General features: G+C 46.7%; 2 protein-coding genes across 4 annotated transcripts in view; one reads left to right on the forward strand and one right to left on the reverse strand.

Moving 5' to 3' along the window:
* Nucleotides 1–14,951, reverse strand: part of LOC128701698 (serine/arginine repetitive matrix protein 2) — a 40,342-nt gene extending 25,391 nt beyond the window's left edge. The window contains exon 1 of the mRNA XM_053795554.2: nt 14,782–14,951. The gene's annotated coding sequence lies outside the window, so the exon portion shown is untranslated. The remainder of the gene's footprint in view (nt 1–14,781) is intronic.
* LOC128701699 (uncharacterized) overlaps nt 1–26,182 on the forward strand; it is a 139,875-nt gene that overhangs the window by 106,602 nt on the left and 7,091 nt on the right. The window lies entirely within an intron of this gene.

Below are 26,182 nucleotides of genomic sequence, written 5' to 3' on the forward strand. Positions count from 1 at the left end.
CCAGGGGTCTTGACAACCAGGGGTCTTGAAGACACCCAGGGGTCTTGAAGACCCCCAGGGGTCTAGAAGACAACCAGGGGTCTTGAAGACAACCAGGGGTCTTGAAGACACCCAGGGGTTATTGGTAATCCCCCTTATGTACGCAGGGAGGCAGTTGAACAGTCTCGGGCCCCTGACACTTATTGTATGGTCTCTTATCGTGCTAGTGACACCCCTGCTTTTCATTGGGCAGATGTTGCTTCGTCTGCCTAGTCTTTTGCTTTCGTAGGGAGTGATTTTCATGTGTAAATTTGGGACTAGTCTTTAGAGAATTATCCAAGTGTTTATTATCATGCATCTTTCTCGCCTGCATACCAGGAAGTACAAGTCAAGGAACCTAGCCATTCCCAGTAGTTTAAGTGCTTCTTCGTACTTAAACGTGCAGTGAAAGTTCTCTGTACATTCTCCAAGTCTGCAATTTCACCAGCCTTCAGTAAGTGTACAGCAATATTCCAACCTAGAGAGAACAAGTGATTTGAAGAGAATCATCATGGGCTTGGTGATCCTAGTTTTGAAGGTTCTCATTATCCATCTTATCATTATCCTAGCAGATGTGGTAGATACATTGTTGTGAATTTTGAAAGTGAGATTCTCTGACATTATCACTCCCAGGTCCTTCACATATTGTTTTCCGCTGTCCATGTAAAGATATGGTTAATGTCCGCTTGAGTCTTGCAGTGTCATAGATGGAGGACACTGCAGTTGTGACCCCTTGTTGCTGTGTCTCATCTCTGGAACATCCTGTCTCTGTCCACCTTGTCAATTCCTCTCAGAATTTTATATGTCGTTATCATGTCCCTCCTGTCCTGCAGTGTCTTAACCTCTCCTCGTAGAATGTACTCCTTAACTCTGGAACCAGTCATATTGCAAACCATGTTACGTTGGTTTGTCCCTTATTACTTTGATAGTAAGGTTCTCACTACATGTTCTAGTGTGGGGGTAGCTTTTACTTAATGGCCTTATTTGTCTAGGGGTAATACATCATGGCTGATCATCTTGAGTGTCTCTGATACCCTTTCACCAGCCCTCTTCACAGGTTATGTAAACTACTACTATAAAAATATAACTGTATTCTCAATAGATATGTACAGAATATACAATTACAGCCTCACATTTTCAAAACAACGATCTACACACTTTCTCTAATTTCTTGACGTGCTTGACTAGGTGTGGGTTCCAAACTGGTGCTGCATACTCCAGTATGGGTCTGACGTACACGGTGTACAGGGTCCTGAACGATTCCTTACTGAGGTATCGGAACGCTGTTCTCAGGCTTGCCAGGCGCCCATATGCTGCAGCAGTTATCTGGTTGATGTGTGCCTCAGGAGATGTGCTCGGTGTTATACTCACCCCAAGATCTTTTTCTTTGAGTGTGTGTGTGTGTGTGTGTGTGTACGTTACACGTTAAGGTCACTCTGTGTGTACGTTACGTGTTAAGGTCACCCTGTGTGTACGTTACGTGTTAAGGTCACCCTGTGTGTACGTTACATGTTAAGGTCACCCTGTGTGTACGTTACGTGTTAAGGTCACCCTGTATGTACGTTACATGTTAAGGTCACCCTGTGTGTACGTTACGTGTGAGGTCACCCTGTGTGTACGTTACGTGTTAAGGTCACCCTGTGTGTACGTTACATATTAAGGTCACCCTGTGTGTACGTTACATGTTAAGGTCACCCTGTGTGAACGTTACATGTTAAGGTCACCCTGTGTGAACGTTACATGTTAAGGTCACCCTGTGTGTACGTTACATGTTAAGGTCACCCTGTGTGTACGTTACGTGTGAGGTCACCCTGTGTGTACGTTACGTGTGAGGTCACCATGTGTGTACATTACGTGTTAAGGTCACCCTGTGTGTACGTTACGTGTTAAGATCACCCTGTGTGTACGTAACGTGTGAGGTCACCCTGTGTGTACGTTACGTGTGAGGTCTCCATGTGTGTACATTACGTGTTAAGGTCACTCTGTGTGTACATTACATGTTAAGGTCACCCTGTGTGTACGTTACGTGTTAAGGTCACCCTGTGTGTACGTTACGTGTTAAGGTCACCCTGTGTGTACGTTACGTGTGAGGTCACCCTGTGTGTACGTTACATGTTAAGGTCACCCTGTGTGTACATTACGTGTTAAGGTCACCCTGTGTGTACGTTACGTGTTAAGGTCACCCTGTGTGTACGTTACGTGTTAAGGTCACCCTGTGTGTACGTTACGTGTGAGGTCACCCTGTGTGTACGTTACATGTTAAGGTCATCCTGTGTGTACATTACGTGCTAAGGTCACCCTGTGTGTACGTTACGTGTAAAGTCACCCTGTGTGTACGTTACATGTTAAGGCCACCCTTTGTGTACGTTACATGTTAAGATCACCCTGTGTGTACGTTACATGTTAAGGTCACCCTGTGTGTACGTTACGTGTTAAGGTCACCCTGTGTGTACGTTACATGTTAAGGTCACCCTGTGTGTACGTTACATGTTAAGGTCACCCTGTGTGTACGTTACATGTTAAGGTCACCCTGTGTGTACGTTACATGTTAAGGTCACCCTGTGTGTACGTTACATGTTAAGGTCACCCTGTGTGTACGTTACATGTTAAGGTCACCCTGTGTGTACGTTACATGTTAAGGTCACCCTGTGTGTGCGTTACGTGTAAGGTCACCCTGTGTGTACGTTACACGTTAAGGTCACCCTGTGTGTACGTTACGTGTAAGGTCACCCTGTATGTACGTTACATGTTAAGGTCACCCTGTGTGTACGTTACGTGTAAGGTCACCCTGTGTGTACGTTACATGTTAAGGTCACCCTGTGTGTACGTTACATGTTAGGGTCACCCTGTGTGTACGTTATATGTTAAGGTCACCCTGTGTGTACGTTACATGTTAAGGCCACCCTGTGTGTACGTTACATGTTAAGATCACCCTGTGTGTACGTTACATGTTAAGGTCACCCTGTGTGTACGTTACGTGTTAAGGTCACCCTGTGTGTACGTTACATGTTAAGGTCACCCTGTGTGTACGTTACATGTTAAGGTCACCCTGTGTGTACGTTACATGCTAAGGTCACCCTGTGTGTACGTTACATGTTAAGGTCACCCTGTGCGTACGTTACATGTTAAGGTCACCCTGTGTGTACGTTACATGTTAAGGTCACCCTGTGTGTACGTTACGTGTAAGGTCACCCTGTGTGTATGTTACATGTTAAGGTCACCCTGTGTGTACGTTACGTGTTAAGGTCACCCTGTGTGAACGTTACATGTTAAGGTCACCCTGTGTGTACGTTACATGTTAAGGTCACCCTGTGTGTACGTTACGTGTTAAGGTCACCCTGTGTGTACGTTACGTGTTAAGGTCACCCTGTGTGTACGTTACGTGCAAGATCACCCTGTGTGAACGTTACATGTTAAGGTCACCCTGTGTGTACGTTACGTGTTAAGGTCACCCTGTGTGCACGTTACGTGTAAGGTCACCCTGTGTGAACGTTACATGTTAAGGTCACCCTGTGTGTACGTTACATGTTAAGGTCACCCTGTGTGTACGTTACATGTTAAGGTCACCCTGTGTGTACGTTACATGTTAAGGTCACCCTGTGTGTACGTTACATGTTAAGGTCACCCTGTGTGTACGTTACGTGTTAAGGTCACCCTGTGTGTACGTTACATGTTAAGGTCACCCTGTGTGTACGTTACGTGTAAGGTCACGCTGTGTGTACGTTACATGTTAAGGTCACCCTGTGTGTACGCTACGTGTTAAGGTCACCCTGTGTGTACGTTACGTGTAAGGTCACCCTGTGTGTACGTTACGTGTTAAGGTCACCCTGTGTGTACGTTATGTGTAAGGTCACCCTGTGTGTACGTTACGTGTAAGGTCACCCTGTGTGTACATTACGTGTAAGGTCACCATGTACGTAACAGAAGTCAGATGAACGTAAGGTCAAGTTCTCTTCACAAAATATACCGCAGCTCACATCCATAATGAGATGCAAGTGTATTTACGTGGATGACTAGCGCATGGCGTCATACTCCCGCATGAAAACTGCGGTCACAGGGGTGTGGGCGGTGCGTGGGCGGCGTGTGGGTGGTGTGGGCGGGACCGCTCAGCGGTTTTGCCAACGATTTCTCCTTTTTTTTAACCAACGGTGTAAAAAATTTGGCCGTAGTAATGGAATGAGAGATGAAACGATAAGCGTAGTGACCAGAGCCAAGTGTGAACAAGTGAACATTGTGGATTTCAAGACTATGAGAAGAGAATCACAACCCCATAGCATCCTTAACCTGATCTCAGAGAGGTTCCGATACCTTATATTGTGGATTCAGTAGCTATGATGGGTGAAATGAGACAATAAATTCGTAAGCCAAGACAATAAGGCATCAAAACAATTGATAGGAGGATCATAATCAACATACCATCCTTAACCTGTACATTGCAGAGTCACTTGTTTGCACATAACTGCTAAATGCCTCAAATGATGTAGTGGAAGTTTTAGCAGTAAAGGTCGAGAACCAAAACCTAGTCATTGTGGTAGTCTACAACCCTCCGGATGCAACATCCCAGCAATTCCAGGAACAGCTGTTAAAAATTGACCACTGTCTGGAAAATCTTCCAGCTCCTGCACCCAACATCTTGCTCCTGGGGGATTTCAACTTAAGGCACCTAAAATGGAGGAATATAGCAAATAATATTGTTGCAGTAATAACACCAGGAGGCAGCTCTGATGAAAACTCACACTCACACGAGCTTTTAAATCTCTGCACAAAATTCAATTTAAACCAGCAAATAATAGAGCCTACTAGACTGGAGAATACACTAGACCTCATCTTCACTAACAATGATGATCTGATAAGAAATGTCACCATATCAAAAACAATATACTCAGATCACAACATAATTGAGGTTCAGACATGTATGCGTGGAGCCCCAGACCGACATAATGAGACTAGTCACGAGGGAGCATTCACCAAATTCAACTTCAATAACAAAAACATAAAGTGGGACCAAGTAAACCAAGTCCTAACCGATATAAGCTGGGAAGATACACTAAGCAATACAGACCCCAACTTATGCCTAGAACAGATTAACTCGGTGGCACTCGATGTATGCACAAGGCTTATTCCTCTAAGAAAAAGGAGGAGTAGATGTAAAATAGAAAGAGACAGGCGCTCCCTTTACAGGCGACGGAAAAGAATAACAGAGCGGCTAAAAGAGGTCAATATATCTGAAATGCGTAGGGAGACACTGGTCAGAGAAATAGCAAGCATCGAACTTAAGCTAAAAGAATCCTTTAGGAGTCAGGAATCGCGGGAAGAACTAAAAGCCATAAATGAAATCGAAAGAAACCCAAAGTATTTCTTCTCCTATGCCAAATCAAAATCGAGAACAACGTCCAGTAATGGGCCCCTACTTAAACAAGATGGGTCCTACACAGATGACAGCAAGGAAATGAGTGAGCTACTCAAGTCCCAATATGACTCAGTTTTTAGCAAGCCGCTAACCAGACTGAGAGTCGAAGATCAAAATGAATTTTTTATGAGAGAGCCACAAAATTTGATTAACACAAGCCTATCCGATGTTATCCTGACGCCAAATGACTTCGAACAGGCGATAAATGACATGCCCATGCACTCTGCCCCAGGGCCAGACTCATGGAACTCTGTGTTCATCAAGAACTGCAAGAAGCCCCTATCACGAGCCTTTTCCATCCTATGGAGAGGGAGCATGGACACGGGGGTCGTCCCACAGTTACTAAAAACAACAGACATAGCCCCACTCCAAAAAGGGGGCAGTAAAGCAACAGCGAAGAACTACAGACCGATAGCACTAACATCCCATATCATAAAAATCTTTGAAAGGGTCCTAAGAAGCAAGATCACCACCCATCTAGAAACCCATCAGTTACACAACCCAGGGCAACATGGGTTTAGAACAGGTCGCTCCTGTCTGTCTCAACTATTGGATCACTACGACAAGGTCCTAAATGCACTAGAAGACAAAAAGAATGCAGATGTAATATGTACAGACTTTGCAAAAGCCTTCGACAAGTGTGACCATGGCGTAATAGCGCACAAAATGCGTGCTAAAGGAATAACAGGAAAAGTCGGTCGATGGATCTATAATTTCCTCACTAACAGAACACAGAGAGTAGTCGTCAACAGAGTAAAGTCCGAGGCAGCTACGGTGAAAAGCTCTGTTCCACAAGGCACAGTACTCGCTCCCATCTTGTTCCTCATCCTCATATCCGACATAGACAAGGATGTCAGCCACAGCACCGTGTCTTCCTTTGCAGATGACACCCGAATCTGCATGACAGTGTCTTCCATTGCAGACACTGCAAGGCTCCAGGCGGACATCAACCAAATCTTTCAGTGGGCTGCAGAAAACAATATGAAGTTCAACGATGAGAAATTTCAATTACTCAGATATGGTAAACATGAGGAACAAAACAAATTCTGGCCACAAAATAGAGCGAAACACCAACGTCAAAGACCTGGGAGTGATCATGTCGGAGGATCTCACCTTCAACGACCATAACATTGTATCAATCGCATCTGCTAGAAAAATGACAGGATGGATAATGAGAACCTTCAAAACTAGGGAGGCCAAGCCCATGATGACACTCTTCAGGTCACTTGTTCTATCTAGGCTGGAATATTGCTGCATACTAACAGCACCTTTCAAGGCAGGTGAAATTGCCGACCTAGAAAATGTACAGAGAACTTTCACGGCGCGCATAACGGAGATAAAACACCTCAATTACTGGGAACGCTTGAGGTTCCTAAACCTGTATTCCCTGGAACGCAGGAGGGAGAGATACATGATTATATACACCTGGAAAATCCTAGAGGGACTAGTACCGAACTTGCACACGAAAATCACTCACTACGAAAGCAAAAGACTTGGCAGACGATGCTCCATCCCCCCAATGAAAAGCAGGGGTGTCACTAGCACGTTAAGAGACCATACAATAAGTGTCAGGGGCCCGAGACTGTTCAACTGCCTCCCAGCACACATAAGGGGGATTACCAACAGACCCCTGGCAGTCTTCAAGCTGGCACTGGACAAGCACCTAAAGTCAGTTCCTGATCAGCCGGGCTGTGGCTCGTACGTTGGTTTGCGTGCAGCCAGCAGCAACAGCCTGGTTGATCAGGCTCTGATCCACCAGGAGGCCTGGTCACAGACCGGGCCGCGGGGGCGTTGACCCCCGGAACTCTCTCCAGGTAAACTCCAGGTAACCTGATCTCAGAGAGGTTCCGATACCTTAAATTTGGGGATTCAGTAGCTATGAAAGTAGACAAGGCAATAAATGTAGAAACTAGAGCAATGCAGGATCAAAACAAATGAAAATCTTGAATTCCATGACTATGAGGGGAAGTCACAACCCACATCCCATGGTTAATCTGGTCTCAGACAGGTTCTGATGCCTTTTATTGTGGATGTAGTGGGAGTCTACTGGTCGACCAGCACGGGATTCAATCCCACACTGATCTTCTTGCCAAAAAGTGTGTGTGTGTGTGTGTGTGTGTGTGTGTGTGTGTGTGTGTGTGTGTATGTGTGTATGTGTGTGTGTGTGTGTGTGTGTGTGTGTGTGTGTGTGTGTGTGTGTGTGTGTGTGTGTGTGTGTATGTGTGTGTGTGTGTGTGTGTGTGTGTGTGTGTGTGTGTGTGTGTATGTGTGTGTGTGTGTGTGTGTGTGTGTGTGTGTGTGTGTGTGTGTATGTGTGTGTGTGTGTGTGTGTGTGTGTGTGTGTGTGTGTGTGTGTGTGTGTGTGTGTGTGTGTGTGTGTGTGTGTGTGTGTGTGTGTGTGTGTGTGTGTGTGTGTGTGTGTGTGTGTGTGTGTGTGTGTGTGTGTGTGTGTATGTGTGTGTGTGTGTGTGTGTGTGTGTGTGTGTGTGTGTGTATGTGTGTGTGTGTGTGTGTGTGTGTGTGTGTGTGTGTGTGTGTATGTGTGTGTGTGTGTGTGTGTGTGTGTGTGTGTGTGTGTGTGTGTGTGTGTATGTGTATGTGTGTGTGTGTATGTGTGTGTGTGTGTATTTGTGAATGTGTATATACCCAACTAATTGTACTCACCTAATTGTGGTTGCAGGGGTCGAGACTCAGCTCCTGGCCCCGCCTCTTCACTGATCGCTACTGGATCCTCTCTCTCTCTGCTTCCTGAGCTTTGTCATACCTCTTCTTAAAACTATGTATGGTTCCTGCCTCCACTACTTCACTTGCTAGGCTATTCCACTTCCTGACAACTCTATGACTGAAGAAATACTTCCTAACGTCCCTGTGACTCGTCTGAGTCTTCAGCTTCCAGTTGTGACCCCTTGTCCCTGTGTCCCCTCTCTGGAACATCCTATCTCTGTCCACCTTGTCTATTCCCCGCAGTATCTTGTATGTCGTTATCATGTCTCCCCTGACCCTTCTGTCCTCCAGTGTCGTCAGTCCGATTTCCCTTAACCTTTCCTCGTACGACATTCCCTTGAGCTCTGGGACTAGCCTTGTTGCAAACCTTTGTACTTTCTCTAACTTCTTGACGTGCTTGACTAGGTGTGGGTTCCAGACTGGTGCTGCATACTCCAGTATGGGCCTAACATACACAGTGTACAGTGTCTTGAACGATTCCTTATTAAGGTATCGGAACGCTATTCTCAGGTTTGCCAGGCGCCCGTATGCTGCAGCGGTTATTTGGTTGATGTGTGCCTCCGGTGATGTGCTCGGTGTTATGGTCACCCCAAGGTCTTTCTCCCTGAGTGAGGTCTGTAGTCTTTGTCCACCTAGCCTATACTCTGTCTGCGGTCTTCTTTGCCCCTCCCCAATCTTCATGACTTTGCATTTGGCTGGATTGAATTCGAGAAGCCAGTTGCTGGACCACATGTCCAGCCTGTCCAGGTCTCTTTGCAGTCCTGCCTCATCCTCGTCCGATTTAATTCTTCTCATCAACTTCACGTCATCTGCGAACAGGGACACTTCAGAGTCTATTCCTTCCATCATGTCGTTCACATATATCAAAAATAGCACTGGTCCTAGAACTGACCCCTGTGAGACCCCGCTCGTAACAGGCGCCCACTGTGATACCTCTTCACGTACCATGACTCGTTGCTGCCTCCCTGTCAGGTATTCCCTTATCCATTGTAGTGCCCTCCCTTTTACGTGCGCCTGATCCTCCAGCTTCTGCACTAATCTCTTGTGGGGAACTGTGTCAAAGGCCTTCCTGCAGTCTAGGAAAACGCAATCTACCCACCCCTCTCTCTCGTGTCTTACTTCTGTTACCTTGTCATAAAACTCCAGGAGGTTTGTGATGCAAGATTTGCCTTCCATGAACCCATGCTGGTTTTCATTTATAATCTTGTTCCTTTCCAGGTGTTCGACCACTCTCCTCCTGATAATCTTCTCCATGACTTTGCACACAATACATGTCAGAGACACAGGTCTGTAGTTTAGTGCCTCGTTTCTGTTTCCTTTCTTAAATATGGGGACTACATTAGCTGTCTTCCATTTCTCAGGTAGTTGCCCAGTTTCAAGGGATGTGTTGAAGATTGTGGTTAGAGGCACGCACAGCATCTCGGCTCCTTCTCTAAGGACCCATGGGGAGATGTTGTCCGGTCCCATCGCCTTTGAGGTGTCAAGGTCACTTAAGAGCTTCTTCACCTCCTCCTCAGTTGTTCGTATGTCATCCAACACTTGTTGGTATATTCCCTCTTGATGTTCCCTTCTGTGCTGTCTTCCCACAGCCCTTCCTGTCTCTACTGTAAAAACTTCCTTAAATCTCCTGTTCAGCTCCTCACATACCTCCTGATCATTTCTTGTGAGTTCTCCACCTTCTGTCCTTAATCTGATCACCTGGTCTTTGACTGTTGTCTTCCTCCTGATGTGGCTATACAACAGTTTCGGGTCAGTCTTGATTCTCGATGCTATGTCATTTTCATACTGTCGCTGGGCCTCCCTCCTTACCTGTGCGTACTCATTCCTGACTCTGCGACTGATCTCCCTATTTTCGTGTGTTCTCTGCCTTCTGTACTTTTTCCATTCTCTATTGCACTTTGTTTATGCCTCCTTACACCATCGGGTAAACCAGGGGCTCGCTCTGGTCTTCCCGTTGTTACTGTTGCCCTTGTGTGTACTCACCTAGTTGTACTCACCTAGTTGAGGTTGCAGGGGTCGAGTCCAAGCTCCTGGCCCCGCCTCTTCACTGGTCGCTACTAGGTCACTCTCCCTGAACCATGAGCTTTATCATACCTCTGCTTAAAGCTATGTATGGATCCTGACTCCACTACATCGCTTCCCAAACTATTCCACTTACTGACTACTCTGTGGCTGAAGAAATACTTCCTAACATCCCTGTGATTCATCTGTGTCTTCAGCTTCCAACTTTGTCCCCTTGTTACTGTGTCCAATCTCTGGAACATCCTGTCTTTGTCCACCTTGTCAATTCCTCTCATTATTTTGTAAGTCGTTATCATGTCCCCCCTATCTCTCCTGTCCTCCAGTGTCGTCAGGTTGATTTCCCTTAACCTCTCCTGGTAGGACATACCTCTTAGCTCTGGGACTAGTCTTGTTGCAAACCTTTGCACTTTCTCTAGTTTCTTTACATGCTTGGCTAGGTGTGGGTTCCAAACTGGTGCCGCATACTCCAATATGGGCCTAACGTACACGGTGTATAGGGTCCTGAACGATTCCTTATTAAGATGTCGGAATGCTGTTCTGAGGTTTGCTAGGCGCCCATATGCTGCAGCAGTTATTTGGTTGATGTGCGCTTCAGGAGATGTGCCTGGTGTTATACTCACCCCAAGATCTTTTTCCTTGAGTGATGTTTGTAGTCTCTGACCCCCTAGACTGTACTCCATCTGCGGTCTTCTTTGCCCTTCCCCAATCCTCATGACTTTGCACTTGGTGGGATTGAACTCCAGGAGCCAGTTGCTGGACCAGGTCTGCAGCCTGTCCAGATCCCTTTGTATTTCTGCCTGGTCTTCGATCGAATGAATTCTTCTCATCAACTTCACGTCATCTGCAAACAGTGACACCTCGGAGTTTATTCCTTCCGTCATGTCGTTCACAAATACCAGAAACAGCACTGGTCCTAGGACTGACCCCTGTGGGACCCCGCTGGTCACAGGTGCCCACTCTGACACCTCGCCTCGTACCATTACTCTCTGCTGTCTTCCTGACAAGTATTCCCTGATCCATTGCAGTGCCTTCCCTGTTATTCCTGCTTGGTCCTCCAGTTTTTGCACTAATCTCTTGTGTGGTACTGTGTCAAACGCCTTCTTGCAGTCTAAGAAAATGCAATCCACCCACCCCTCTCTCTCTTCTCTTACTGCTGTCACCATGTCATAGAACTCCAGTAGGTTTGTGACACAGGATTTCCCGTGTGTGTGTGTGTGTGTGTGTGTGTGTGTGTGTGTGTGTGTGTGTGTGTGTGTGTGTGTGTGTGTGTGTGTGTGTGTGTGTACTCACCTATTTGTGGTTGCAGGGGTCGATTCACAGCTCCTGGCCCCGCCTCTTCGCTGATTGCTACTAGGTCCTCTCTCTCCCTGCCCCATGAGCTCTATCATACCTCGCCTTAAAACTATGTATGGTTCCTGCCTCCACTACATCCCTTTCTAGGCTATTCCATGGCCTGACTACTCTATGACTGAAGAAATACTTCCTAACATCCCTTTGATTTATCTGAGTCTTCAACTTCCAATTGTGACCTCTTGTGTCTGTGTCCCTTCTCTGGAACATCCCGTCTTTGTCCACCTTGTCTATTCCGCGCAGTATTTTATGTCGTTATCATGTCTCCCCTGACCCTCCTGTCCTCCAGTGTCGTCAGGCCAATTTCCCTCAACCTTTCTTCGTAGGACAATCCCCGTAGCTCTGGGACTAGTCTTGTTGCAAACCTTTGCACTTTCTCTAATTTCTTGATGTGCTTGACTAGGTGTGGATTCCAGACTGGTGCTGCATACTCCAGTATGGGCCTGACGTAAATGGTATAAAGAGTCTTGAACGAATCCTTACTGAGGTATCGGAACGCTATCCGTAGGTTTGCCAGGCGCCCGTATGCTGCAGCAGTTATCTGATTGATGTGCGCCTCAGGAGATATGCTCGGTGTTATACTCACCCCCAGATCTTTTTCCTTGAGTGAGGTTTGCAGTCTTTGGAAGGAGTTCCCGGGGTCAACGCCCCCTGGGCCCGGTCCATGACCAGACCTCATGGTGGATCAGGCTATTACTGCTGGCCGCACGTAAACCGACGTAGGAACCACAGCCCGGCTGGTCAGGTACTGACTTTAGGTGTCTGTCCAGCGCCTTCTTGAAGACAGCCAGGGGTCTTGAAGACAGCCAGGGGTCTTGAAGACAGCCAGGGGTCTTGAAGACAGCCAGGGGTCTTGAAGACAGCCAAGGATCTTGAAGACAGCCAAGGGTCTTGAAGACAGCCTGGGGTCTTGAAGACAGCCAGGGGTCTTGAAGACAGCCAGGGGTCTTGGAGAAAGCCAGGGGTCTTGAAGACAGCCAGGGGTCTTGAAGACAGCCAGGGGTCTTGAAGACAGCCAGGGGTCCTGGAGACAATCAGGGGTCTTCAAGACAGCCAGGAATCTTGAAGACAGCCAGGGATCTTGAAGACAATCAGGGGTCTTGAAGACAGCCAGGGGTCTTGAAGACAGCCAGGGGTCCTGAAGACAGCCAGGGGTCTTGGAGACAGCCAGGGGTCTTGAAGACAGTCAGGAATCTTGAAGACAGCCAGGGATCTTGAAGACAATCAGGGGTCTTGAAGACAGTCAGGAATCTTGAAGACAGCCAGGGATCTTGAAGACAATCAGGGGTCTTGAAGACAGCCAGGGGTCTTGAAGACAGCCAGGGGTCCTGAAGACAGCCAGGGGTCTTGGAGACAGCCAGGGGTCTTGAAGACAGTCAGGAATCTTGAAGACAGCCAGGGATCTTGAAGACAATCAGGGGTCTTGAAGACAGTCAGGAATCTTGAAGACAGCCAGGGATCTTGAAGACAATCAGGGGTCTTGAAGACAGCCAGGGGTCTTGGAGAAAGCCAGGGGTCTTGAAGACAGCCAGGGGTCTTGAAGATAGCCAGGGGTCTTGAAGACAGCCAGGGGTCTTGAAGATAGCCAGGGGTCTTGAAGACAGCCAGGGGTCTTGAAGACAGCCAGGGGTCTTGAAGACAGCCAGGGGTCTTGAAGACAGCCAAGGATCTTGAAGACAGCCAAGGGTCTTGAAGACAGCCTGGGGTCTTGAAGACAGCCAGGGGTCTTGAAGACAGCCAGGGGTCTTGGAGAAAGCCAGGGGTCTTGAAGACAGCCAGGGGTCTTGAAGACAGCCAGGGGTCTTGAAGACAGCCAGGGGTCCTGGAGACAATCAGGGGTCTTCAAGACAGCCAGGAATCTTGAAGACAGCCAGGGATCTTGAAGACAATCAGGGGTCTTGAAGACAGCCAGGGGTCTTGAAGACAGCCAGGGGTCCTGAAGACAGCCAGGGGTCTTGGAGACAGCCAGGGGTCTTGAAGACAGTCAGGAATCTTGAAGACAGCCAGGGATCTTGAAGACAATCAGGGGTCTTGAAGACAGTCAGGAATCTTGAAGACAGCCAGGGATCTTGAAGACAATCAGGGGTCTTGAAGACAGCCAGGGGTCTTGGAGAAAGCCAGGGGTCTTGAAGACAGCCAGGGGTCTTGAAGATAGCCAGGGGTCTTGAAGACAGCCAGGGGTCTTGAAGATAGCCAGGGGTCTTGAAGACAGCCAGGGGTCTTGAAGACAGCCAGGGGACGTGAAGACAGCCGGGAGTTTATTGGTAATCCCCCTTATGTGTGCTGAGAGACAGTTGAACAGTCTCGGGCCCCGGACACTTATTGTGTTGTCTCAGTGCACTAGTGACGCCCCTGCTTTTCATCGGGGGAATGATGCATCTCCTGCCGAGTTTTTTTTGCTTTCATAGGGAGTGATTTCCGGGTGTAGGTTCGAAATTAGTCCCTCTTAACCAGGGACTTCCAGCCCCTTCAAAATTAAGATTCAGAAACTGTCTCACATATTCCTGTTATACAGACTCCTGGCAGTCTTCAAGCTGGCACTGGACAAGCACCTAAAGTCAGTTCCGGATCAGCCGGGCTGTGGCTCGTACGTTGGTTTGCGTGCAGCCAGCAGCAACAGCCTGGTTGATCAGGCTCTGATCCACCAGGAGGCCTGGTCTCAGACCGGGCCGCGGGGGCGTTGACCCCCGGAACTCTCTCCAGGTAAACTCCAGGTATATACACAAAATCTGCAGCTGCATGACGAATATTGAGGTTGAGTCACAGCTCCTGGCCCCGCCTCTACACTGGTAGTATTAGTTCACAGGCTCTTGATGCGAGAATTTAGAGCTAATGTCTCCTTCCTCGGATCAAGCTTAATTACATCCTCTTCCGCATTGAAAGAACGGTAACTAAGAGTTACGTTATAAATTATAATAATCAATAATAATTATCAATAATAATAATCAATAATAATAATAATAATAATAATAATAATAATTAATAATTATAATCCACTCATTTCAGAACTCTTAAAATATCTAAACTTTTCGAATAATATCTGGAATACACTAGGCCTAAATATCTGGGTTAACTAGGCCTAAATGCGTAATGTAACTTACAACGTCTATATGGCACTAAATGGCACCAGTGCCACTTTTGAAAAACGTATATTGAAAGCGTATTTAGGCACACGTACACAAATTATAAATGTCATACATAATAACCTTTGTAAATTACTTACAGGTCTTGTAAATTATATTGTAAATTAAATTTACCTGGGAGATGGGTTAGAGGCGAAGATGATTGGTGTTTTTCTTCTCAGGGTATATTGTACGTGGTGTGTCACTGGGCACTGGTAAGGTAACACTGTAACACAGGTAACACTGTAACACTGTTGTCCAGGGTGGTGGTGAGAGGTGGTGTTGGTGTGGTGAAGGTTGGACACTGTGTGAGGGAGAGACTGGCAGAGTTGCTAGCTAGACTCTTTACACACGCACACACACACACACACACACACACACAGGCTCCAACATGCAGTTTGTTGTGGTAGTGGGTCGCATGCTCACACACACACACACACACACACACACACGTAGAGAGAGAGAGGACCTAGTAGCGATCAGTGAAGAGGTGGGGCTAGGAGCTGAGTCTCGACTCCTGCAACCACAATTAGGTGAGTACAGTTAGGTGAGTATACACACATACACAGAGGAGGAGCTGTGACTCGACCCCTGCAACCACAACTAGATGAGTACACACACACACACAACATCTCTCCTTGGGTCCTGAGAGAGAGCAGATGCAGCGTGTGTGCCACTAATAACAATCGGGGCCAGGAGCTATGAATCGACCCCTGCAAACACAATTAGGTGAGTACACACACACACACATGCACAACATCTCTCCTTGGGTCCTGAGAGAGGGAGCAGACACGCTGTGTACCTCTAACAGTCTTCAATAAACCCACTGAAACAGGGCGATTACCTGAAGTGTGGAAGACAGTAAATGTAGTCGCAGTTTTTAAGAAAGGAGACAGACAGGTATCACTAAACAACAGATCAGTGTCACTGACATGTATAATATGCAGAGTTATGGAGAAAGTTATCTGGAGAAGAGTGGTGGAGCACTTAGAAAGGAACGGGCTTATACACGATAACCAGCACGGTATCAGGGAAGGGAAATCCTGCATCACAAACTTACTGGAGTTCTACGATAAGGTAACAGAAGTAAGACAGGAGAGAGAGAGGGGATGATGTGTAGACTGCATCTTCTTGGACTGTAAGAAGGATTTCGACACAATACCACACAAGAGACTGGTTGAAAAACTGAAGGAGCAGACAGAAATAGCAAGGAAAGGCCTGCAGTGGATCACAGAATACCTGAAAGGAAACAAAGTGTGTTGGTACGTGACAAGGTGTTGGAGTGGGTGCAAGTGTTGAGTGGGGTTCCACAAGGGTCAGTCATAGGTCCGGTGCAGTTTCTATTATATGTGAATGACATGACGGAAGGGATAGATTCAGAGGTGTCACTGTTCGTAGGCTGCAAGCCAGGTCTGACAAATGACTCCTGGAGTTTAACTCCCAGCAAGTGCAAAGTTACGAAGTTTGGGGAAGGACAAAGAAAACCAAATTAAACCTAGAAGTTTAAAAACTACAAAACTCACACAAGGAAAAAGATCTTGGGGTGAGTATAACACCGAGCACATCTCCTGAGCCGCATATCAACCAGATAACTGCTGCATCACATGGGCGCCTAGCATACCTAAGAATAGCGTTCCGACTCGAAGACACTGTAAACCGTGCACGTCAGGCCTATACTGGAGTATTCAGCACCAGTATGGAACCCACACCTGGTGGGTTCCATACTGGTGCAAAGGTTAGCACCATGACTAGTCCTGGAGCTAAGAGGAATGTTCTAGGAGGAGAGGTTAAGTGAAATCGATCTGACAACTCTGGAGGACAGGAAGGAAACGGGGGACATGATAACGACATACGAAATACTAAGAAATAGACAAGGTGGACAGAGAAATGATGTTCCAGAGATGGGACACAGCAACAAAGGGACACAACTGGAAGTTGAAAACTCAGATGAATCACAGGGATGTTAGGAAGTATTTCTTCAGTCATAGAGTTGTCAGGAAGTGGAACAATCTGGAGAGTGATGTAGTGGAGGCAGGATCCATACACAGAGAGAGGACCTAGTAGCGATCAGTGAATGGCGGTTCCAGGAGCTATGTATCAACCCCTGCAACCACAAATAGGTGAATACACACACACACACACCTCAGAGACCTAAACAATAAAGAGCACTGGTTCATATGCTACAAACTTCACCCAAGGAGAAGGACCTGGAGGTAAACATAACACCAAACATATCACCAGAGGTAAACATAACACAATAATTGAACTTACAACACAGGAGACGAGCACCATCCTTACTAATAATATATTATTCAGGAACATTGTAAACTTAAGAATGACTGCCACGTTAGTAAAGACTAATTTAGAAGTTATTAAATAAGTAACCGTGTGAGGAAAGTGTTTGTGTTCCCTGGTGAACACAGTACAACCAGCACCTTGTATATTGTGTGTGTCAGACCTATCATCGAGTATCCAGCATCAGCATACAACCTTAATTAACCTCACGTGACACATACCCACTAGATTATGTGAGGTATAGAAGAGTATGCGAAGTGTTCAGGTGAAGTGTTCAGGTGTAGTGTTCAGGTGAAGTGTTCAGGTGAAGTGTTCACATGAAGTGTTCAGGTGAAGTGTTCAGGTGAAGTGTTCAGGTGAAGTGTTCACATGAAGTGTTCAGGTGAAGTGTTCAGGTGAAGTGTTCACGTGAAGTGTTCAGGTGAAGTGTTCAGGTGAAGTGTTCAGGTGAAGTGTTCAGGTGAAGTGTTCAGGTGAAGTGTTCACGTGAAGTGTTCAGGTGAAGTGTTCAGGTGAAGTGTTCAGGTGAAGTGTTCACATGAAGTGTTCACGTGAAGTGTTCAGGTGAAGTGTTCAGGTGAAGTGTTCAGGTGATGTGTTCACATGAAGTGTTCAGGTGAAGTGTTCACATGAAGTGTTCAGGTGAAGTGTTCACATGAAGTGTTCACATGAAGTGTTCAGGTGATGTGTTCACATGAAGTGTTCACGTGAAGTGTTCAGGTGAAGTGTTCAGGTGATGTGTTCACATGAAGTGTTCAGGTGAAGTGTTCACATGAAGTGTTCAGGTGAAGTGTTCACATGAAGTGGTGAAGTGTTCAGGTGAAGGTGAAGTGTTCAGGTGAAGTGTTCACGTGAAGTGTTCACATGAAGTGTTCAGGTGAAGTGTTCACATGAAGTGTTCACGTGAAGTGTTCAGGTGAAGTGTTCACATGAAGTGTTCAGGTGAAGTGTTCACGTGAAGTGTTCACATGAAGTGTTCAGGTGAAGTGTTCACATGAAGTGTTCAGGTGAAGTGTTCACATGAAGTGTTCAGGTGAAGTGTTCACATGAAGTGTTCAGGTGAAGTGTTCACATGAAGTGTTCAGGTGAAGTGTTCACATGAAGTGTTCAGGTGAAGTGTTCACGTGAAGTGTTCAGGTGAAGTGTTCACATGAAGTGTTCAGGTGAAGTGTTCACATGAAGTGTTCAGGTGAAGTGTTCAGGTGAAGTGTTCAGGTGAAGTGTACAAAGAACATCACGAGGCAACACGGACAAAAGTTCCGCTACATTTGCAGATAACACCGGAACACTGGCACCTTAAGTGCTGTACACCTGTGAGGGGAGGGAGGGGGTAGGAAGGGGGAGGAAGGGGTGTCAGGGGGAGGAAGGGGTGTCAGGGGGAGGAAGGGGTGTCAGGGGGAGGAAGGGGTGTCAGGGGGAGGAAGGGGGTGTCAGGGGGAGGAAGGGGTGTCAGGGGGAGGAAGGGGTGTCAGGGGGAGGAAGGGGTGTCAGGGGGAGGAAGGGGAGCCACTCCCTGGATATCCTTGCTTCAACACGCTGCTGGTGCCACCCACCTGACGTCACTGTGTCTACACCACCTGACGTCATGTGTATACGGGGACGAGGGCGCGTTCACACACACACACACACACACACACACACACACACTCACACACACACACACACACACACACACACACACACACACACACACACACACACACACACACACACATACATAGATTTAAGAAGAGGTATGATAAACCTCATGGAGCAGGAAGAGTGACCCAGTAGCGACAAGTGAAGAGGCGGGGCCAGGAGCTGTGAATCGACCCCTGCAACCACAACTAGGTGAGTACATTCATAGAGGAAGTGTGGAGCATGGAGAGAGTGGACCTAGTAGCCACTAGCGAAGAGGCGGGGCCAGGAGCTGTGAATCAACAAAAGCTGGAGGAGCAGGCAAGAATAACAGGAAAGGCACTGCAATGGATCAGAGAATACCTGACAGGGAGGCAACAGTGAGTCATGGCACGTGGCGAGGTATCACAGTGGGCACCTGTGACGAGCGGGGTCCCACACGGGTTAGTCCTAGGACCAGTGCTATTTCTGGTATATGTGAATGACATGACGGAAGGGATAGACTCAGAAGTGTCCTTGTTTGTAGATGATGTGAAGTTAATGAGAATTAAATCAGATAAGGATCAGACAGGTCTACAAAGAGACCTGGACAGGCTGGACGCGTGGTCCAGCAACTGGCTCCTGGAGTTCAACCCCACCAAGTGCAAAGTCATGAAGATTTGAGAAGGGTAAAGAAGACCTCAGACGGAGTACAGTCTAAGGGGTCAAAGACTGCAAACCTCACCCAAGGAAAAGGATCTTGGGTGAGTATAACACCGCCAACAACATCATTATTATAACCACAATGATTAGATTTAGATTTTGCCACAGAAGCGGCAAAATCTAAATCTAAGATAAGATAAGATAAGATTTCGTTCGGATTTTTAACCCCGGAGGGTTAGCCACCCAGGATAACCCAAGAAAGTCAGTGCGTCATCGAGGACTGTCTAACTTATTTCCATTGTGGTCCTTAATCTTGTCCCCCAGGATGCGACCCACACCAGTCGACTAACACCCAGGTACCTATTTGCTGCTAGGTGAACAGGACAATAGGTGTAAGGAAACGTGTCGGAATTTCCACCCGCCGGGAATCGAACCCGGGCCCTCCGTGTGTGAAGCGGGAGCTTTAGCCACCAGACCACCGGGCCACACCGGGCCACACCGGGCCACATCTAATCATCAACCAGACAACTGTTGTAGTATATGGGCGCCTGGCAAACCTAAGACTAGCGTTCCGATACCTCAGTAAGGAATCGTTCAAGACTCTGTACACCGTGTACGTCAGGCACTGTACACCGTGTACGTCAGGCACTGTACACCGTGTACGTCAGGCACTGTACACCGTGTACGTCAGGCACTGTACACCGTGTACGTCAGGAACTGTACATCGTGTACATCAGGCACTGTACACGGACGGTGTACATCAGGCATTGTACACCGTGTAGATTTTTACAGATGAATCTCCTGAGTCATCTGTAAAAACCTTAATTTGTGGTCACAGTGGTGGCCCATGTTAACCTCCCTACAGTGTATAAATATGCGTAGTTGGATGAATCTTATTGTAGCCAGCTTGTCCAGTGGTTTACGCACTGTCATGCAGTTTTACGACCCACTCGCCATGGGTTCAAATCCCACCCGTTCCCTGGTTTGATGGTGATTGTCACGAGAATAATTTGTTACGTACACACAAACTTGATCAGTCAAAACAATAATATGGTTCTGAGATGGCACACCCTGTCTGAGAATCCTGCCAGAGTTTCATAAGTTACTGGGATGTAAGCAAGGCAAGGTCAAGCTGCATCTTCCTGGGCTGTAAGAAAGCCTTCGACACAGTTCCCCACCAGAGTTTTATAAGTTACTGGGATGTAGACAAGGTAAGGTCAAGCTGCATCTTCCTGGACTGTAAGAAAGCCTTCGACACAGTTCCCCACCACAGACTGATCCATGACGTACCAGAAAATTATACAAGGTACATATATATATGCACTGAGAGATACATCTCAGTGCATGAAAATATGCATCGAGATATATATAGTTCTCAGTGTACGCAGTGACATTAATTGTGAATTGTCTGATATAAGATCCGTTGTTTGTAACGTGTTGTACCAGCCTCAAGCTGTTAGCCTTCCCTGTTACAACCATAACTGTTGTATCTGTGACGACCCTGGTAGTGTTGTTGGGGTGAAGGGTTGTGACGACCCTGGTAGTGCTGTTGGGTTGAAGGGTTGTGACGATCCTGGTAGTGTTGTTGGGGTGAAGGGTTGTGACGACCCTGGTGGTGTTGTTGGGGTGAAGGGTTGTGACGACCCTGGTAGTGTTGTTGGGTTGAAGGGTTGTGACGATCCTGGTAGTGCTGTTGGGGTGAAGGGTTGTGATGACCCTGGTAGTGTTGTTGGGGTGAAGGGTTGTGACGATCCTGGTAGTGTTGTTGGGGTGAAGGGTTGTGACGATCCTGGTGGTGTTGTTGGGGTGAAGGGTTGTGACGATCCTGGTAGTGTTGTTGGGGTGAAGGGTTGTGACGACCCTGGTAGTGTTGTTGGGGTGAAGGGTTGTGACGATCCTGGTAGTGTTGTTGGGGTGAAGGGTTGTGACGATCCTGGTAGTGTTGTTGGGGTGAAGGGTTGTGACGACCCTGGTAGTGTTGTTGGGGTGAAGGGTTGTGACGATCCTGGTAGTGTTGTTGGGGTGAAGGGTTGTGACGATCCTGGTGGTGTTGTTGGGGTGAAGGGTTGTGACGATCCTGGTAGTGTTGTTGGGGTGAAGGGTTGTGACGATCCTGGTAGTGTTGTTGGGGTGAAGGGTTGTGACGACCCTGGCAGTGTTGTTGGGGTGAAGGGTTGTGACGACCCTGGTAGCGTTGTTGGGGTGAAGGGTTGTGACGACCCTGGTAGTGTTGTTGGGGTGAAGGGTTGTGACGACCCTGGTGGTGTTGTTGGGGTGAAGGGTTGTGACGACCCTGGTAGTGTTGTTGGGGTGAAGGGTTGTAACGACCCTGGCAGTGTTGTTGGGGTGAAGGGTTGTGACGACCCTGGCAATGTTGTTGGGGTCAAGGGTTGTAACGGTCCTGGCAGTGTTGTTGGGTTTAAGGGTCATGACGACCTTGGCAGTGCTGTTGAGTTGAAGGGTTGTAACAACACTGGCAGTTTTGTTGGGTTAAAGGGTTGTAACAACACTGGTAGTATTGTTGGGTTAAAGGGTTGTAAAGACACTGGTAGTATTGTTGGGTTAAAGGATTGTAACAACACTGGTAGTATTGTTGGGTTACAGGGTTGTAACAACACTGTTAGTATTGTTGGGTTACAGGGTTGTAACAACACTGGTAGTATTGTTGGGTTACAGGATTGTAACAACACTGGTAGTATTGTTGGGTTACAGGGTTGTAACAATGGCAGTATTGTTGGGTTAAAGGGTTGTAACGACACTGGCAGTATTGTTGGGTTAAAGGGTTGTAACAACACTGGTAGTATTGTTGGGTTAAAGGGTTGTAACAACACTGGTAGTATTGTTGGGTTAAAGGGTTGTAACGACCTTGGCAGTATTGTTGGGTTAAAGGGTTGTAACAACACTGGCAGTATTGTTGGGTTAAAGGGTTGTAACAACACTGGCAGTATTGTTGGGTTAAAGGGTTGTAACAACACTGGTAGTATTGTTGGGTTAAAGGGTTGTAACAACACTGGCAGTATTGTTGGGTTAAAGGGTTGTAACAACACTGGCAGTATTGTTGGGTTAAAGGGTTGTAACAACACTGGCAGTATTGTTGGGTTAAAGGGTTGTAACAACACTGGCAGTATTGTTGGGTTAAAGGGTTGTAACAACACTGACAGTATTGTTGGGTTAAAGGGTTGTAACAACACTGGCAGTATTGTTGGGTTAAAGGGTTGTAACAACACTGGCAGTATTGTTGGGTTAAAGGGTTGTAACAACACTGGCAGTATTGTTGGGTTAAAGGGTTGTAACAACACTGGCAGTATTGTTGGGTTAAAGGGTTGTAACAACACTGACAGTATTGTTGGGTTAAAGGGTTGTAACAACACTGGTAGTATTGTTGGGTTAAAGGGTTGTAACGACACTGGCAGTATTGTTGGGTTAAAGGGTTGTAACGACACTGGCAGTATTGTTGGGTTAAAGGGTTGTAACAACACTGGCAGTATTGTTGGGTTAAAGGGTTGTAACAACACTGGCAGTATTGTTGGGTTAAAGGGTTGTAACAACACTGGCAGTATTGTTGGGTTAAAGGGTTGTAACAACACTGGTAGTATTGTTGGGTTAAAGGGTTGTAACAACACTGGTAGTATTGTTGGGTTAAAGGGTTGTAACAACACTGGCAGTATTGTTGGGTTAAAGGGTTGTAACAACACTGGCAGTATTGTTGGGTTAAAGGGTTGTAACAACACTGGCAGTATTGTTGGGTTAAAGGGTTGTAACAACACTGGCAGTATTGTTGGGTTAAAGGGTTGTAACAACACTGGCAGTATTGTTGGGTTAAAGGGTTGTAACGACCTTGGCAGTATTGTTGGGTTAAAGGGTTGTAACAACACTGGCAGTATTGTTGGGTTAAAGGGTTGTAACAACACTGGCAGTATTGTTGGGTTAAAGGGTTGTAACAACACTGGTAGTATTGTTGGGTTAAAGGGTTGTAACAACACTGGCAGTATTGTTGGGTTAAAGGGTTGTAACAACACTGGCAGTATTGTTGGGTTAAAGGGTTGTAACAACACTGGCAGTATTGTTGGGTTAAAGGGTTGTAACAACACTGGCAGTATTGTTGGGTTAAAGGGTTGTAACAACACTGACAGTATTGTTGGGTTAAAGGGTTGTAACAACACTGGCAGTATTGTTGGGTTAAAGGGTTGTAACAACACTGGCAGTATTGTTGGGTTAAAGGGTTGTAACAACACTGACAGTATTGTTGGGTTAAAGGGTTGTAACAACACTGGTAGTATTGTTGGGTTAAAGGGTTGTAACGACACTGGCAGTATTGTTGGGTTAAAGGGTTGTAACGACACTGGCAGTATTGTTGGGTTAAAGGGTTGTAACAACACTGGCAGTATTGTTGGGTTAAAGGGTTGTAACAACACTGACAGTATTGTTGGGTTAAAGGGTTGTAACAACACTGACAGTATTGTTGGGTTAAAGGGTTGTAACAACACTGGCAGTATTGTTGGGTTAAAGGGTTGTAACAACACTGGCAGTATTGTTGGGTTAAAGGGTTGTAACAACCCTGGTAGTATTGTTGGGTTAAAGGGTTGTAACGACACTGGTAGTATTGTTGGGTTAAAGGGTTGTAACGACACTGGTAGTATTGTTGGGTTAAAGGGTTGTAACGACACTGGTAGTATTGTTGGGTTAAAGGGTTGTAACGACACTGGTAGTATTGTTGGGTTAAAGGGTTGTAACGACACTGGCAGTATTGTTGGGTTAAAGGGTTGTAACGACACTGGCCCGATCACACCTACTCCTCAAACCATAATCTTGACTTTCCCTCTTATTCCATTACATTCCACTTATTCATCAGTCTAACAGTAAATACTACGTCCTGACATCTCTTATGACTCACTTGCATCTTGAAGTTGAATGTGTTATCCCTGGTTCTATCTCCTCACATCCCAAACAACCTAGTGTGGCCCGGTGGTCTGGTGACCTGGTGTACCGGTGGCCTGGTGGCTAAAGCTCCCGCTTCACACACGGAGGGCCTGGGTTCGAATCCCGGCGGGTGGAAACATTTCGACACGTTTCCTTACACCTATTGTCCTGTTCACCTAGCAGTAAATAGGTACCTGGGTGTTAGTCGACTGGTGTGGGTCGCATCCTGGGGGACAAGATTGAGAACCCCAATGGAAATAAGTTAGACAGTCCTCAATGACGCACTGACTTTCTTGGGTTATCCTGGGTGGCTAACCCTCCGGGGTTAAAAATCCGAACGAAATCTTATCTTATCCACTCTATCTAACCCTATGTATGTATGTATATATGTACTTACCTAGTTGTACTCACCTAGTCGAGGTTGCAAGGGTCGAGTCCTAGCTCCTGGCCCCGCCTCTTCACTGTATATATGTATGTATAGATAGATAGATATTATGAAAATTAAATGTAAGTGTTCAGAGTATTACTCACCTATATGAGGTTGCAGGGGTCGATACACAGCTCCTGGCTCCCATGTGTGTGTGTGACGTCAGAGTGCCACAAGCCAGAACCTGTACTCCCTACGTCACTATCACGCACAGGTTGCTACCTGTCCACCACGCTATCACACACACACACACACACACACACACACACACACACACACACACACACACACACACACACACATATAAGCAACCTTGGACCGCCTTCTAGTCAGTCAATACCCAACACCAGCAGCAACAGGGCCTCCACTGCTGCCTCGTAAACACCTCTCCTGACTACCACACTACTAAACTCTCCAGTAAACTTACTTACACCATACTCACAGTCTAGATATAAGTAAGTTTATTGAGGCACAGGTACATATAAGTACACTTATCACACATAGTTTAATTACTTAGGATAATATCGTAGACAACTGGGTTTGATTACGGGGAAGTAATGTATTTGGTCACCTACAATTAATTAGGTACCTGGGTGTTAGTTGACTGTTATGGTGGCATCCTGGGCAGTAAGTAGGTACCTGGGTGTTAGTTGACTGTTATGAAGGCATCCTGGGCAGTAAGTAGGTACCTGGGTGTTAGTTGACTGTTATGATGGCATCCTGGGCAGTAAATAGGTACCTGGGTGTTAGTTGACTGTTATGAGTGGCATCCTGGGCAGTAAATAGATACCTGGGTGTTAGTTGACTGTTATGAGTGGCATCCTGGGCAGTAAATAGATACCTGGGTGTTAGTTGACTGTTATGAGTGGCATCCTGGGCAGTAAATAGGTACTTGGGTGTTAGTTGACTGTTATGAGTGGCATCCTGGGCAGTAAATAGATACCTGGGTGTTAGTTGACTGTTATGAGTGGCATCCTGGGCAGTAAATAGGTACTTGGGTGTTAGTTGACTGTTGTGGGTGGCATCCTGGGCAGTAAATAGGTACCTGGGTGTTAGTTGACTGTTGTGGGTGGCATCGTGGGCAGTAAATAGATACCTGGTCGTTAGTTGACTGTTATGAGTGGCATCCTGGGCAGTAAATAGGTACTTGGGTGTTAGTTGACTGTTATGAGTGGCATCCTGGGCAGTAAATAGATACCTGGGTGTTAGTTGACTGTTATGAGTGGCATCCTGGGCAGTAAATAGGTACTTGGGTGTTAGTTGACTGTTGTGGGTGGCATCCTGGGCAGTAAATAGATACCTGGGCGTTAGTTGACTGTTGTGGGTGGCATCGTGGGCAGTAAATAGATACCTGGTCGTTAGTTGACTGTTGTGGGTGGCATCCTGGGCAGTAAATAGGTACCTGGGTGTTAGTTGACTGTTGTGGGTGGCATCCTGGGCAGTAAATAGGTACCTGGGTGTTAGTTGACTGTTGTGGGTGGCATCCTGGGCAGTAAATAGATACCTGGGTGTTAGTTGACTGTTGTGGGTGGCATCCTGGGCAGTAAATAGATACCTGGGTGTTAGTTGACTGTTGTGGGTGGCATCCTGGGCAGTAAATAGATACCTGGGTGTTAGTTGACTGTTGTGGGTGGC

The sequence above is a fragment of the Cherax quadricarinatus genome, chromosome 96 (assembly GCF_038502225.1).
Source record: "Cherax quadricarinatus isolate ZL_2023a chromosome 96, ASM3850222v1, whole genome shotgun sequence".
NCBI lineage: Eukaryota > Metazoa > Arthropoda > Malacostraca > Decapoda > Parastacidae > Cherax > Cherax quadricarinatus.